The 15,823-nt window shown below is 42.5% G+C and overlaps 1 protein-coding gene across 5 annotated transcripts in view; it reads right to left on the bottom strand.

Annotated features, from left to right (window-relative positions):
• Positions 1-8,515, bottom strand: part of LOC140482401 (protein transport protein Sec24B-like) — a 115,769-nt gene extending 107,254 nt beyond the window's left edge. For 4 of the 5 annotated variants that reach the window (XM_072579913.1, XM_072580076.1, XM_072580119.1 and 1 more), the window contains exons 1-2: positions 8,405-8,515; positions 1,039-1,144 (exon numbers count right to left, since the gene is read on the bottom strand). The gene's annotated coding sequence lies outside the window, so the exon portion shown is untranslated. The remainder of the gene's footprint in view (positions 1-1,038; positions 1,145-8,404) is intronic. The other variant, XM_072579998.1, reaches the window with a different exon arrangement.
• Positions 8,516-15,823: the final 7,308 nt, after the last annotated feature.

Genomic DNA, 15,823 nt, shown 5'->3' with positions numbered 1-15,823 from the left:
CTTGATCAGTAAGGGAATCAAAGGTTACAGGGAGAAGACAGGAGAATGAGGTCAAATTGATTGAATAGCAGAGCAGACTCTGCTATTCAATCTGAATGGCTTAGTTCTTTCTTATGGCATTATTCATCATTTTCTTTCCTTCAATAATGTTCTCTTTTCCAAGGTGTTGGCTCCTTGCCCAAGTACACTTGCCCTGAGGTACCACTTGCATGAGGTATGATTGGGAATATCAGGTTATGCAACCATCACGGAGCTACTGCAGCTACCTGTCTTCACCAGACGATCATGCGTGTACACTTCTGTTGGAACAAATTGATCAGGTGAATGAACTCTGGACAACGTTCCCTTCCTTAACCTTGGGATGCTGAGACCACTTGCAGCAACTAAACAGTTGCCCCAGCTGAAATTAATCAGATGACTTTATAGAGGTTTATAAAATCATGAGGAGCAAGGATAGGGTGAATAGCCAAGGACTTTTTTTCCCCAGAGCAGGGGAGTCCAAAGACTAGAGGGCATATGTATAAAGTGAGAAGGGAAAGATTTAAAGTAGACCTGAGAGGCAACCTTTTCCATGATTAGGATGGGCTGGGATGTGGGGAGGGGGGAGTGGTGCAGGAGGAGAAGGATAGAGCACATGAATGGAATGAGCTGTCAGAGGGAATGTTGGAGGCAGATACAATTACAACATCTAAAAGGCAACTGAATGGTTACATGAAAGGGAAAGGGGACTAGGTCAGATTGGGATGTCTGGTTGGCACAGACAAGTTGGATCAAACGATCCGTTTCTGTAGTGTACGGGTCTACATCAGTGTATACTGGAAGCTGATTGGGGGATCTACACAATAGATCCAGCTTAGCTAATGGATAAATAGAGCTAATTTTAAAACAAAAATCAAGCTACAAAGAATTTGTTCTTCTGATTGTAGACTTTGAATTGTTTATATTTTGTTAGAACACTGTAAAACATGATAGTGCAAAATTACTGAGCCACTATCTTCCCTTACTTAGGCATCAGATCTAAACCATTTTTTCACTCACTTTCAAATGAGAAGCCTTCAAGTAGTCATATATCGCTGGACAAGCTCTCAAAACGAAGCAACTCTCCACCCCTTTTCAGCGGGTGCAAAGCTGATACTGGGATCACCTGAACAAAAGACAAGATAGGAGAGGTTCACCATATGACAGAGGAATAATCCCAGGTTTACACTGGTTATAGAGCCTGGACTTTCAGCTGTGAACATTACAAAAGCACAGGTTGAGAAACAGCACACAGAACTGTTTGCTATCAAAATCAAACGTGCTGATTGAATACACCAGCCTACAGAACCAGAAGTTCCAAGGGATCACAATGTTATAATTGCAAAGTTAAAAATCACACAACACCACTTTATAGTCCAAACTATTCCGTGGTCTATACCCTGGACCATAACCTGGTGTTGTGTGATTTTTAACTTTGTACACTCCAGTCCAACACCGGCATCTCAAAATCATAATTGCAAGTTTGTCTTACATAAAAAACCAAGATGCTTTGCCTTATCTCACTCTACCTTATAATTTGTTGTCCTATTTTAACATTCCAATCATAGAGCTGGCAAACACGGAAACTGACCCTTTGGCATGGACAAGTTGGACCAATCAGACATCCCAAGTAAATCTGGTCCCATTTGCCAGCATTAGGCCCCTATCCCTCTAAACCCTTCCTATTCATGTACCCATCCAGATGTCTTTTAAACATTGTAATTGTACCAGCCTCCACCACTTCCTCTGGCAGCTCATTTCATACACGTACCACCCTCTGTGTGAAAAAGTTGCCCCTCAGGTCTCTTTTAAATCTTTCCCCTCTCACCTTAAACATAATTCTAATTCTGGACACCCCAACCCAGGGAAAAGACCTTATACGTGCCCCTGTAAAAGGTCACCCCTCAGCCTCCAACTCTTCAGGGAAAACAACCCCAGCCTATTCAATCTCTCCCTATTGCTCAAACCCTCTAAACAATCTCCTTTGTCGCAGACATTCCACAATTTACACTCCTTTTCCACATGGGATTAGTGGAAAACATTCCCAGTAAAAAGCACAATGTGTTGAGGTACAAGGCAGAGGTACTGAACTTGTGTTTGCTCTGGCATTCCCTGCCAGCATTCCTGCTCTCCCAGTGATGACGCACACACATCAGAATGTGATAGTTCACAGATACTGATCACTCTCCATCAATTGGCTGCTGTTCACTTAGGAGTCAAGGCAGAGAATTTGTGAACCGTTTCACAGTTGATCTCATCCTGTGCTCATCCAGGAGCTATATCCAACAGGAACTACTAGACAGCAAATTAACCTGGAATATGAGTTTGGCAGTATGAATAAAAAGAAAGGGAGGGAAACTGGAGCATTCTGATCATTGGAGAAGTTGAAATAAATCATGGAGAGATGGAGCTGGAAGTTGAGAGTGAGAAAATTAACACTGCGCCTTTGCAGGATGTTGCAAAAGTGCAGCATGTAAATGAAAGATAGGCGGGACAAAGGATAGATACTTGTGGAACATCAAAGCCACTGGTATTGGAAAAAGAAGATAAACCATTGTAAGTGATTTGTGGCTGCAGTGAGATAAGAGTGCAACTACGTAAGGATAGTCTCTCATAGCTAGACATTTCAGTCTTAAATGATTTATCCCATATTCTTAGACTATGTTCCTTGATTCTAGCCTCCCCAGTCAAGGGAAACATCCCATCTATATCCACGCTGTCACAGGCTGTAAAGATTTTGTGCATTTCAATGAGACCATCTTTCATTCTTTGAAGCTCTAGGGAATATCGGCACAGTTTCTTCAATCATTGACCTTCCTTCCATTGTAAAGGCAGAAGTGGGGATATTTGCTGCAATGTTCAGTCCCATTTGTGACTCCTCATATTGAAGCAGTCCACATCAATATGCAGCATAACTTAGACAATATCCAGGTTTGGACTGACAAGTGGCAAGTTACATTTTTGCCACACAGACAATGACCATCTCGTACATGAGAAAATCTTTGTTGTGCCTGAACCTTCAATGGTATCACCGTCCGAATGCTCTCCCTATCAATACCCTGGAGGGTACCATCAGCCAGGAAACAAAATGCTGATAAAAGCAGGTCAGCAGTTAGGAATTCTGTGGTAACTAAATCACCTGTTTCCCCAAAGCCTGACAATCATTGGCAAGGCACAACTCAGCAGTGTGATGGAATACTTCCTACTTGCCCGGATAGGTGCAACTCCAAACACTCCAGAAACACAACTCATCAAGGGGAAAGCACCTCACTTGACTGACATTCTATCCACCATCTTCACCAGTCACTCCTTTCACCACTGATGGACAGAGGCAAAAGTGTGAACCATCTACAAAATGCACCACAGTAACTCACCAAGACTCCCCTGGCAGCACCCTCCCAATCCAGAAGGACAACACATGCACGGGAACACTACCACCTCCAATTCCCCCTCATAACATCCTCCTCTGTGCTGGGTCAAAATCTTGGAATTCCTTCCCAAACAGCATAATAGCCAAGGGCTGTAGAGATTCAAGAAAAGACAGCTCATTATCAGCTGCCCGGCAATTAGGAATGGCCAATAAATGCTGGCCTTGGCATCCACATTCCTTCAATGAATGGAAAAAAGACCCTCTTCTCACAAGACAATCCCACTATACCAGGATCAGTTTGGTGAACCTCCATTGCACTTTCTACAAGTATATCCTTCATTAGGTAAGAAGGCCAAACTGTACACTGTAATTCCAGCATTAGTATCACCAATATATTTGCAGCCAGACATTTTACTTTTGGATTCAAATTTCCTTGTGTTACCATTTGCCTTCCTAATTGATTGTTGCACACTAACTTTAGGATTTGGATCCAGGTCCCTTGGATACCACACTTCCTGCCCTCTTATATTCGTTCACATTATATTTCATTTTCCATAGTTTTGAGCATTCACTACTCCCAATCCTAGTCTCAGAGACAGTCCCAGACATTATCGATTTTCCTGCTCCTCAGATGCTGCCTGACTGCTGTGCTTTTCCAGCACCACTCTAATCTTGACTGATCTCCAGCATCTGCAGTACCCACTTCTACCCAGAGATTGTGAGGAAGATTCAAGGAGACTGGGGCAACTTACACTCCCATGTAGTTTTGTGGTGTCCCACCAGAGATTGCTCGTCATAGAGGCAACATTTATTCGAAGTCTGCAATGAATAGCATCATTTTGCAACTGCTTGTAAAATCCAGACCATTTCCTTTGGTCACAACTATTAACTCTGACCACTAATACCAATTCAATCATCCTCTCCTGTTCCTCTTTCAGGGTGAACCAGACAGTTATCAACTTTGGTATCCAACTCAGCTCCAGCTGAACTTCCTCTCGCATATGGTCTCATCACAAAGACTGCCTATTGACATCTCATCCTATCACCTGCTGTTACCCAGGTCTCAGCCCATTTCCCCTTATCACCTTGCAGCTACCAAGTTCAGATTCCACAAAACTCACTTAAACTCACATCCCAATACTGTAAGCTGCAGCTCATCTACAACTTGGTGTCCAGATCCTAACGTATAGCAAGTCCTTTTAAATCATTTTTGTTGACCTACACCAGCCCCGGTACCCAATGCCTTCCATTTAAAACTCCCATCCTAAAGTTCCATTTGTGACTTCTCTTGTTTCTAGTTCTGTAACTGACTTTGGCATGACTTCTCTTCATCCACTCCAATTCTGAACTCTCAAATAAAAGCGAAATAGTGCACATGTTGGAAATCCGAAACAAACAAATATAATGCTGGAGAAACTCAGCAGATCTGGCAGCACCTATGTAGAGACAAACAGAATTAACATTTCAGGTCCAGTATCACTTTCTCAGAACTAAAAGATGCTGGAAAATGGTATACTCATCTTCAAAAAGTTCTACATTTCTCTCTGACAGGATTTCAAAAGTATTAACAAAACTATCTTCTAACACCTTTCAATTCTAAAGAAGAGTCGTGTCAGACTCAAACATTAACTCTGTTTCTCTCTCCACAGATTCTGCAAGACTGGTGGAATTTCTCCAACATTCTCTGTTTGTTTCCAATTTTGAACTCTGCTCCTCTGGCACTGGCCTCATCTGCGTTTCCTCCCTTCCAACCCTTCTTCACTGGCAGCCCTGGCTTGAAAAGACGTCACACGACACCAGTTTATCGTCCAACAGGTTTATTTAAAATCACAAGTCAGTTGAAGTGATGAAGGAGCAGTGCTCCGAAAGCTTGCGATTTTAAATAAACCTGTTTGACTATAACCTTGTGCCCTGTGACTTGCGACTCTGTCCAGACCAGTCCAACAATGGCATGTCCACATCTTGAAAAGTAATTCACTGTTATAAAGCGCTTTGCAATCCCATGAGGACATGAAAGACATTATATCAATGCAAGTTCTTTCTTTTCACAGTTACCAAACTGTCTTCAAGGTTTAACCGAAGCAACTGCTTGGAGGTCAAAGAACATTATAGCACAGGAACAGGCCTTTCAGCCCTTCAAGCCTGCGCCGATCCAGATCTTCTATCTAAACCTGCTGCCTATTTTCCAAGGATCTGTGTCCCTCTGCTCCCTGTCCATTCATGTACCTGTCTAGATACATCTTAAATGATGCTATCGTTCCCACCCCTACCACCTCTACTGGTAACACATTCCAGGCATCCACCACCCTCTGCGTAGAGAACTGTCCACATATATCTCCCCTAAACTTTTTCCCTCTCACTTTGAACTCGTGACCCCCAGTAATTGAGTCCTCTACTCTGGGAAAAGATTTCTTGCTATCCACCCTGTTTATACCTCTCATGATTCTGTAGGCCTCAATCAGGTCCTCCCTCAACCACCTTCTTCCCAATGAAAATAATCCTATTCTACTCAATTTCTCCTCATAGCTTTCATCCTCCATACTAGGCAACTTCCTGGTGAACCTCCTCTGCACCCTCTCCAAAGCATCCACATTATTTTAGTAATGTAGCGACCAGAACTGTACGCAGTATTCCAAATTTGGCCAAACCAAACGCTTATACAAGTGTAACATGACCTGCCAACTCTTGATCTCAATACCCCGTTCAATAAGGAAAGCATGCCCTACTGATCTGCGTTGCCACCTTCAGGGTACAATGGACCTGACCACCCAGATCTTTGTAAATCAATTTTCCCGAGGACTTTTCTATTTACTGTATAGTTCATTCTGGAATTGCATCTTCCAAAATGCATCACCTCACATTTGCCCGGTTTGAACTCCATCTGCCATTTCTCTGCCCAACTCTCCAGTCTATCTCGATTCTGCTGTATTCTCTGACAGCCTATCTGCTACTCCACTCATCTTAGTGTCACCTGCAAACTTGCTGATGATCACAAACAACAGTGGTTCCAGCGCAGATCCCTGTGGGACACCACTGGTCACAGGTCTCCATTTTGAGAAGCTCCTACTACTCTCTGCCTCTTGTCGCCCAACCGGTTCTCTATCCATCTAGCTAGAACACCCTGAACACCATGCAAATTCACCTTCTTCATCAGCCTACCATGGGGAACCTTATCAAACGCCTTACTAAAGTCTTCATCAATCAACTTTGTCACCTCTTCAAAGAATTCTATTAGGTTTATAAGACATGATTTTCCCTGCGCAAAATCATGCTGCCTATCACTGATAAGCCTATTTTCTTCCAAACGGGTATATTCTATCCCTTAATATCTTCTCCAGTAACTTTCCTACCACTGACATGAGGCTCACAGGTCTGTAATAACCTGGATTATCTCTGCTACCACTCAAACTGTGAAGTGAGTGTTCACTACCATAACTGTTCCTTGTTACACAAAGCTCAATTTTAAAAATATACAGAATTCAGAAATTTAGAAGTTTAGCCAAACAGCAATCCTTGTACCAGACAAGAAAATAAAAGTTAACTTGTTGGGAGTGGACTTGTATACACACTGAGGATACAGATCTGACATTGGTAGCTCAGTACAAGTTTCAATCTTGAATGTTATTCAACTAAAGTGAATTTCCAACAAAATTCTTTGTTTCATGAAAATAACATCAGGTGACAACTAACATGCCAGAGGGAATTTTCAAAACAGTTGCTAATCAAGTATGGAGTAAGACAGGAGGCAGTTTACAGGTTAAGGGTTAAAATGAATTTAATGACTGTAAGGAGCAGAATATTCAAGTTCTCTCAGGACTTAAATGACCTTATTCACTTATGAAATAATTAAAGCATTTCACTGTTCCCTGGTTCTTCTTCTACATTTTAATTCTTCAGCAATTTCAGAGCAATGAAAATTCTATTTTCACATGTAAAGTATCACAAACGCTACCATGCAGTGATGTATTACTTGCACATCCTTTTGCTAGTGATACCAAAATTAATTTCACAATCCAAAGGAAAAATAACTCAAAACACAACACTGTAACAGAAAACAAGATAAAGCCCAAGAGACTAAGATGATTTCAACCAGGAAGAAACCAACGACTTAATTGCGAAAGTTAAACAGAAAAGTTAAAAATAATTTTAACTCAGACTTTAAATATTTATCACACACATACAATTTTGTCCAGTTGTTCTAATATCATGACTGTTTAAAACACCAAAGAGCATTTCAAAAGGATTAGGTCTCTGATAAACCGACAAGTGCATTCCCAATGAATTACTTTGGCAGAGCTTAATGTGCAGATTTTAGATCTGCAATTTTGAAAATAAATATCGTTGGCACCACAAATACTTCACACTATTATCAAAATTATAACTCTTTGAACGAATTTTACCAAAACCACTCTAAGTCAACCAGGCCTAGTTTTTGCATTTTTAATTAAAAATTGGCACCAAAATAAAATTAGAACCAATACCTACAAATAACTTCAGAAACAGGTTGTGGGTTTTATACATATAGTGCTCTGATCTACACTTTAAACAAAAAAAGTGCAGTTTAGGCCCAGTACTTTCCTTCAGGTTAAATTTGAAAAGTTGTTCAGACACATTGCAGTGTGACTGGAACAGGTTTAATATAGAAAAAAAGAAAACTGTCTTCTCAGAGGCCTTTGGTGCAACAGGCAAAGTTTACACATAATGAAGAAGCCACCAGAAATATTTTTTTTTGGAAAAAAAAAGCAGCCTTTTTTGTTTGGAAGGCGGGTTGACATTTTCTGTTTGATGATTTTCTGTTTTGCTCCAGGCCTCAAAATGTCCACCGAGTCTCCATTTGAGCAGCAGCCCACTCAGGGTGAGCTCTTGCTGAAGGACTTCCTCAGATTGCTCCCTGGCAGCAAACATGGGGTCAGAGCGTGCGACAAGCTCGCCCTCCCCCCCCAAAAAAAAAACACACAGAGAGATGTCTAATGCATCTGACGATTCTCCCGAGAGACAGTATACCTGAGGAATTACCTTTCTCTCTCTCTGTTGTTACTGAATTTCCAGGCTACACTCCTGCTGCAGTTACCATTCCCCACACGCAACGCACAACTACAACCTGCTCTACAGCACCACATAGTGGTGGCCTCACTCTGCACCTTTACCAACTGGCATCCTCCCTCCCCTCTCACTGCAGCAGGTTATTTGATGGGGAAACCCATCTCCAGCACTGAGTTAACACCCCTGGCCTTCCACAGTGATATTTTGACACTTTTATTTCCTTTTATTTGATCACCGGTTTGGCTAGATTAGATTCCCTACGGCATGGAAACAGGCCGCTCGGCCCAACAAGTCCACACACCGACCCTCCAAAGAGCACCCCACCCAGACCCATTCTCCTACAATTGTACAGGCTGGCAGATGAGAATATTGCTTTTTCAAAGTTTGGATCTTAAGAAATTTTTTTTTTGGGCAGCACGGTGGGTCAGTGATTAGCACTACTGCATCACAGCGCCCAGGACCTGGGTTCAATTCCAGCCTTGGGCGACTGTCTGTGTGGAGTTTGCACATTCTCCCTGTGTCTGTGTGGGTTTCCTCTGGGTGCTCCAGTTTTCTTTCACAGTCCAAAGATTACCAGGTCAGGTGAATTGGCTGCTCTAAATTGCCCGTAGTGTTAGGTGGATCAGTCAGGGGTAAATATAGGAGAATGGGTCTGGGTATACGAAGTTAAAAATCACACAACACCAGGTTATAGTCCAACAGGTTTAATTGGAAGCACACTAGCTTTTGGAGCGTCGCTCCTTCATCAGGTGGTAGACTACCACCTGATGAAGGAGCGACGCTCCAAAAGCTAGTGTGCTTCCAATTAAACCTGTTGGACTATAATCTGGTGTTGTGTGATTTTTAACTTTGTACACCCCAGTCCAACACTGGCATCTCCAAATCAGGTCTGGATGGGTTACTCTTCGGAGGGTCAGCGTGGACTTGGGCCAAAGGACCTGTTTCCATACACGTAGCATGGTGGCTCAGTGGTTAGTACTGCTGTCCTATAATGCCAGGGACCCAGGTTCAATTCCCGCCTCAAGCAACTGTCTGTGTGGAGTTTGCATATTCTCCCCTTATCTGTGCGGGTTTCCTCCCATAGTCTACAGAGGTGCAGGTTAGGTGAATTGGCCATGCTAAGTTGCTATTAGGTGGATTAGTCAGGGGTAAATATGGGTGGGTTGCTCTTTGGAGGGTTGGGGTGGACTTGTTGGGCCGAACAGCCTGTTTTCACACTGTAGGGAATCTAATCTAATCAAACTAGCAATCAAATGATTCTCCACCTGCTCCTGGGTCCAAATGGGCCATCACAGTGGTTGAATCACTACTGTTCTTTATCGGGGAGGATGTAATCCTAGAACGTTTGGGTTTTAATTAATGCACGGATAGTACCAGGCCAGTGGACGAGAATATTTTATATTACTTATTCATAGGATGTGAGCAAATTTTGCAAGATGAGCAATTGTTCGCCATCTGCAATGGCCATTGAGAAGGTGATGGTGAGGTACATCCACAATGCTGTTAGGGAGGGAGTTTCGGGATCTTCAGTGACACTGAAGCAACAGGGTGATGTGTGGTTTGGAGAGAAACTTGCAGCTACTATTGTCTCCACCATTCATTGTTCAGCCCGAACTGCCCTTGAAAAAGTGATGCTGAGTTGCCTTCTTGAACCACTGCCGTTTTTCTTAGATAGGTAAAATAAAGACAGTGTGCAGCTGCAGTGCATCTTGCAAATGGGATAAACCAGTCATGAAGGGAGTAAATATATAAGATGATGGATGGGAGCTGTCTAGTGACCCAGTTCTAACTCTAATTTCTCTCCACGAATGCTGCCAACCTACTGAACTTTTCCAGCAATTTCTGTTTTTGTTTCTGATTTCCAGCATCTGCAGTTCTTTTGGTTTTTATGTTAAAACTGTTTCATGTGATTGTCCATCCATTTACAGTATCGCCTTAATCACTATCCTCAGGCTGCTCTTGATTATGAAAATGTCAATCAAATCTCTTAGTCATCTCCTCTCCAAGGAAAACAATCCAAGTTCTCCAATTTTAGCTCGTAACTGAAGTGTCTCATACCTGGAACCATTCTCGTTAACCTCTTCTGTACTGTCTCCAAGACATTCACATCCTGCCTATATGTGGCACCCAGAACAGTGCACATAAGCGAGGAAGTCTAATCAGTTTCTTATCTAAGGTAATCATAACCTTACTGTTGTTAAACATTATATCCATATTTATGTATTTATTAACAGCTCTGTCTACCTGTCTTGCCTCCCTTAATGAATGACGTACATGTAAACTTGGCAAAAGTGAGGACTGCAGATGCTGGAAACCAGAGTTTAAATCAAAGTGGTGCTGGAAAAGCACAGTAGGTCAGGCAGTATCCGAGGAGCAGGAAAATCGGGCTTTTGCCCGAAATGTCGATTTTCCTGCTCTTCGGTTGCTGCTTGACCTGCTGTACTTTTCCAGCACCACTCTGATCTAAATTGCATGTAAGCTTGGTCCCTCTACTTCCACACATCCTCAAGAATAATATCCTTCAACTGAATCTTACCAGAAATTGGCTAAGGGTCAGTTTGCCAAGTTTCACAGAGCATTTCTCTGCATGAGCCGCTATCTCCCAAAATCACCTCATTACTATGCATCACAACTTATATTGCCCCATTGTGCTGCCATCACCTTATATTCTCCTACTCTCTGCAGGTGGAATTTCTCACCTCTGCAAGAGTAACCTAGGATCCATGGCACAAACAAAGCCCAGCCTTGCAGCCAGTCAAGTGTTGACAATCCGGAGTTGCCCTACACCATGTGCATGGTGGGAGAACAATCTCAAACTAACGCTACTCAGGGCAGGTCAGTGGCATGGCTGATACTTCATTGCATGTACGAGTGTTATTACATTTTTTGCTATTTAAGAATCAAGCCATTGGGCTTACACATTCCGTAGTCACATCCCGTCTGACAGCTTTGTCCAAGTCTTTCCCCAAAACCCAGTGTTTTATCTTTGTTCAATGTGGGACCATTACAAATAGAAAAGCCTTCAATTGCTTCAAAGCATTCACTTCTATTCACCTCCAGCAAAAGTGAATTAAAAACAAACAGAAGCTGTGTTTGCCTTTTGGAACAGAAATGCACTGCTTGCCTTTTGAGCAACAGCATATTCACTGTCAGTGTGTGATTATTGCACATAGCTCACATGTACTGGAAACAGCTGTCAAGTAACTCCTGTCTGGCTTGTTGCACTTGGCACTGCTGTGCTCTACCATGCAGATGATATACTTCCTGCTGAATGGCTTTATTTTTCCATTTAAAAGACTGTTCCCACCCTTCCATCTCTTCCTTCAGTGTCCATCGCCTCACCTCTTTGCCTACTCTGGTGTGCAGAGCATAGCATTATGTGCCACACTCTGTCTAGGTGTACTGCAAGGCACCTGCCCATCTACTGCTGGGATAGGATGGCCATTCCTTCAGTTCCTTTCACTGCAGTTGACATACTTCAGTGATGGTGTTCCCAGGACATGCACAGTCTGCACTGTCACTGGGCCTCACTCATTCAGAGGAATTCCCATCAAAAGCAATAGATTCAGCTCCTTCTATCCCTCCTTCACATTCCGAGGGGCCATTCAGCTGTGAGTGAGCTTCACATTAATACTCTCGAGCAGCAGCTGGAGGGAGCAGCTATTCCTGGGTTTGGAAAAGCATTTGTTCCTCCTCCATTTCTCAGAGCCGTTGTTAAGACCATAAGACAATAAGAAATAGGAGTGGAAGTAAGGCTATTCAGCCCATCGAGTCCACTCTGCCATTCAATCATGGTTGATGGGCATTTCAATGCCAATTACCCACACTCTTCACATATCCCTTAATTCCTTGTGAGATTAAGAATTTATCAATCTCTGCCTTGAAGACATTTAACGTCCCGACCTCCACTGCGCTCCGTGACATTGAATTCCACAGGCCCACCACTCTCTGGCTGAAGACGTGTCTCCTCACTTTTGTTTTAAGTTGACCCCCTCGAATTCTAAGGCTGTGCCCATGGGTCCTACTATCCCCGCTGATGGAAACAATTTCCCAGCGTCCACCCTTTCTAAGCCATGCATCATCTTGTAAGTTTCTATTAGATCTCCCCTCAACCTTCTGAATTCTAACGGATATAATCCTAGGATCCTCAGCTGTTCACTGTATGTTAGGCCTACCATTCCAGGGATCATCCTTGTGAATCTCCGCTGGACATGCTCCAGTGTCAGTATGTCCTTCCTGAGGTGAGGGGCCCAAAACTGGGCACAATATTCTAAATGGGGCCTAACCAGAGCTTTATAAACTCTCAGTAACACATCACTGCTTTTACATTCCAATCCTCTTGAAATAAATGACAACATTACATTTTCTTTTTTAACCACGGACTCAACCTGCAAGTCAACCTTTAGAGAATCCTGGACTAGCACTCCCACATCCCTTTGTACTTTGGCTTTATGAATTTTTCTCACTGTTTATAAAATAGTCCATGTCTGTGTTCTTTTTTCCAAAGTGCAAGACCTCGCATTTGCTCACATTGAACTTCATCAGCCATTTCTTAGACCACTCTCCTGTGTTGCATCACAGTAAACCCGCTGCTGTGTCTAAGCTCTTCTGTCACACTGGCACTTTGGATGTGGCTCAACCAGTCTCAATAGCTTATCAGCTGTAACTACTAACAATTTATACAAAAATTCTTCCTTATCATTTTCAAACCCTCCTGGTGATTGAATGCTCTTCTGTCACCTTGGCATGGGCAACATCTGCCTTGTAATTCAAGAGAAAAAGATGAAAAATACCCATTTAACAAAGCAACCATGTTTCCTGCCTTTAAATGTAAATCCTCTTTCTTGCTGTATTTGACCCTACTCCACCTTTTAACACCCTTTCACTATTAAAGAGCTTATAGGACTTTGGGATTTCCTTTCTGTTAGCTGTCAGTCTTTTGTTTTATAATTCCTCTTTGCTTCTGGTATTTGCTTTCTAACCTCCCCTTCTTTTGCATTCACCTTGTCCTCAGCCGTATTTACTATCTAACACTTGTCATAAGCACATTTTTTCTGCTTTAACTTGATTCTCTCTCCTTTGACATCCAGAGAACTTTAGACTTGTTAGTCCTACCTTCTCCTTTTGAAGGAATATACTCGACTGTGCCCCAGACTATCTTCTCTTTGAAGGTAGCCTGGTGTTCAGCTACTGTTTTTCCTGCAAACCCATAGGTCCAGTCTATCCAGCCAGTCTGTGTTCTTGGCCAAGTGAAGTTTGCTGTTTGTCAGTTGATTGTTTTTTCTCTGCATTGACCACTATCATATTCCACCATCGTCCCAAACCTTATCATATAATGGTCATTGTCCCTTAAATGTTCCTTACTGCCACTTGATCTCATTTCCAAGAATTACGTCTAACAGTGTCTCCATTATTGTTGAACAGGACACATGTTGATATAGGAAATTCTCCTAAATACAATTTAGGAATGCTTATCCCTCACTGCCCCTTACACTACCACCATCACACTCAATATATGTGTATTTAAAGCCCTCCGTTACAGCTATCCGATGACATTTACAACTATCTGTAATTTCCTTGCTGATTTATTCCTTGCTGGTGTTCTATATATTGCACAAAGCATTTGCCAAAACAGTTCTGTCTTGTATCCTCTGAAACATCCTCATTCTCTGATATTCAATGCTCTTCTGAACCAAAAACGTAACCCCTCCTCCTTTTTCTCGGTTCCTATCTTTACTGATCATCTTGTAACCAGGAATTTTTAGCACTTAGATCAGCCCTTCCTTAGAACAGGTCTCTGTTATTGCTGCAACATCATAATCCCACAAGGCAATCTGTGCCTGTAACTCCATAATCTTATTAACTATACACCGTGCATTCACATACACGCAGTTAGCCCTGATTTAGATTATAATCACATTGTCCCTTACTCCAACTCCATCTATTAACTACTATTCTCTATCTTTGTTGTCTGCCTCTCCCAGCATTTCCCAGTATTAGTCTCTAATATAAACTGAGTTGGTTTAAATCCTCATCAAATATTCTTGCAATAATGCCTTGCAAGGAACTCAGCCCCAGCTCAATTCAGATGTAACCCATCACCTTGCACCTCTCCTAAAATCTGCCCCAGGAATCTAAAGTTCTCCTTCCTACATCAGTGGCATGGTAGCTCAGTGGTTAGCACTGCTGCCCCACTGCACCAGGGATCTGGGTTCAATCCCAGCCTTGGGCGACTATCTGTGTGGAGTTTCCACATTTTCCTGTGTCTGTTTGGGTTTTTTCTGGGTGATCTGGTTTCCTCCGCAGGCCAGGTGAATTGGCCATGCTAAATTGCCCACACTGTTAGGTGCATTAGCCAGAGGGAAATGGGTGTGGGTGGGTTACTCCTCAGAGGGTCAGTGTGGACTTAGTGGGCTGAAGGGCCTGTTTCCACACTGTAGGGTATCTAATCTAATCACCTTTTCAGGCACATATACATCTACTGGTATTTCAAAAGAGGGAAGCAGTTGATTTTCAATGATCTTCACTCCATCGTAATGTCAGAGTGAGGATGTTTGCTGAATTATGTGCAATGTTCAGTATCATTCACAACTCCTGACACACTAAAGTCCAAACGTAGCAAGATTAGAGTGGTGCTGGAAAAGCACAGCAGGTCAGGCAGCATCCAAGGAGCAGGAAAATCGACATTTCGGGCAAAAGGCCTCCATCAGGAAGGGCTTTTGTCCAAAGTGTCGATTTTCCTGCTCCTCAGATGCTGCCTGACCTGCTGTGCTTTTCCAGCACCACTCTAAATCTTGACTCTAATTCTCCAGCACCTGCCTAGTCCAAACGTAGCAAGACATGGGCAACGTCCAGGTTTGGGCTGAAAAGTGGCAAGTAACCTTTTTGCCTCACAGGTCCCCAGCGATGATGACCACCTACTCCTAAACAATCAATGGCATTTCCATCAATAAAGACCTCTACTCCAGAACTAACAGAGCTCCTATCCAAATCAAAAGGACAAATTTGTTTCAGCAAGTCACTATTCCATCCATCCATCTCAATTATTAGTAAAGTGATGAAATGTGTTGTTGACAGTGATATCAAATAACACCACAATTGACAACTTGCGATTTACCTTTGACCAGAAACTGAACTGGACCAATCATATAACACCATGGCCACAAGGGCAGACCAGTGACTGAGAATTTTATAGTGAGTAATTCACTTCCTCCCTCTTGAAAGCCTGTCCGTCATCTACAAGGCTCACGTTAGGAATGCAATGAAATATATTATCATTGTGGAAAAACATAAACTATCAATTTTTGAGGTCAGTTTTTAGATTGTTTTAATACTCAGGGATCTTTCATGGATTAAAACAATTTTGAAATATTTTTTAAAAATTGACTTGAA

Source organism: Chiloscyllium punctatum, chromosome 1, assembly GCF_047496795.1.
Source record: "Chiloscyllium punctatum isolate Juve2018m chromosome 1, sChiPun1.3, whole genome shotgun sequence".
Classification (NCBI taxonomy): Eukaryota; Metazoa; Chordata; class Chondrichthyes; order Orectolobiformes; family Hemiscylliidae; genus Chiloscyllium; species Chiloscyllium punctatum.
The sequence above is the reverse complement of the archived record's forward strand: the minus strand, read 5'-3'. Positions and strand labels throughout refer to the sequence as shown.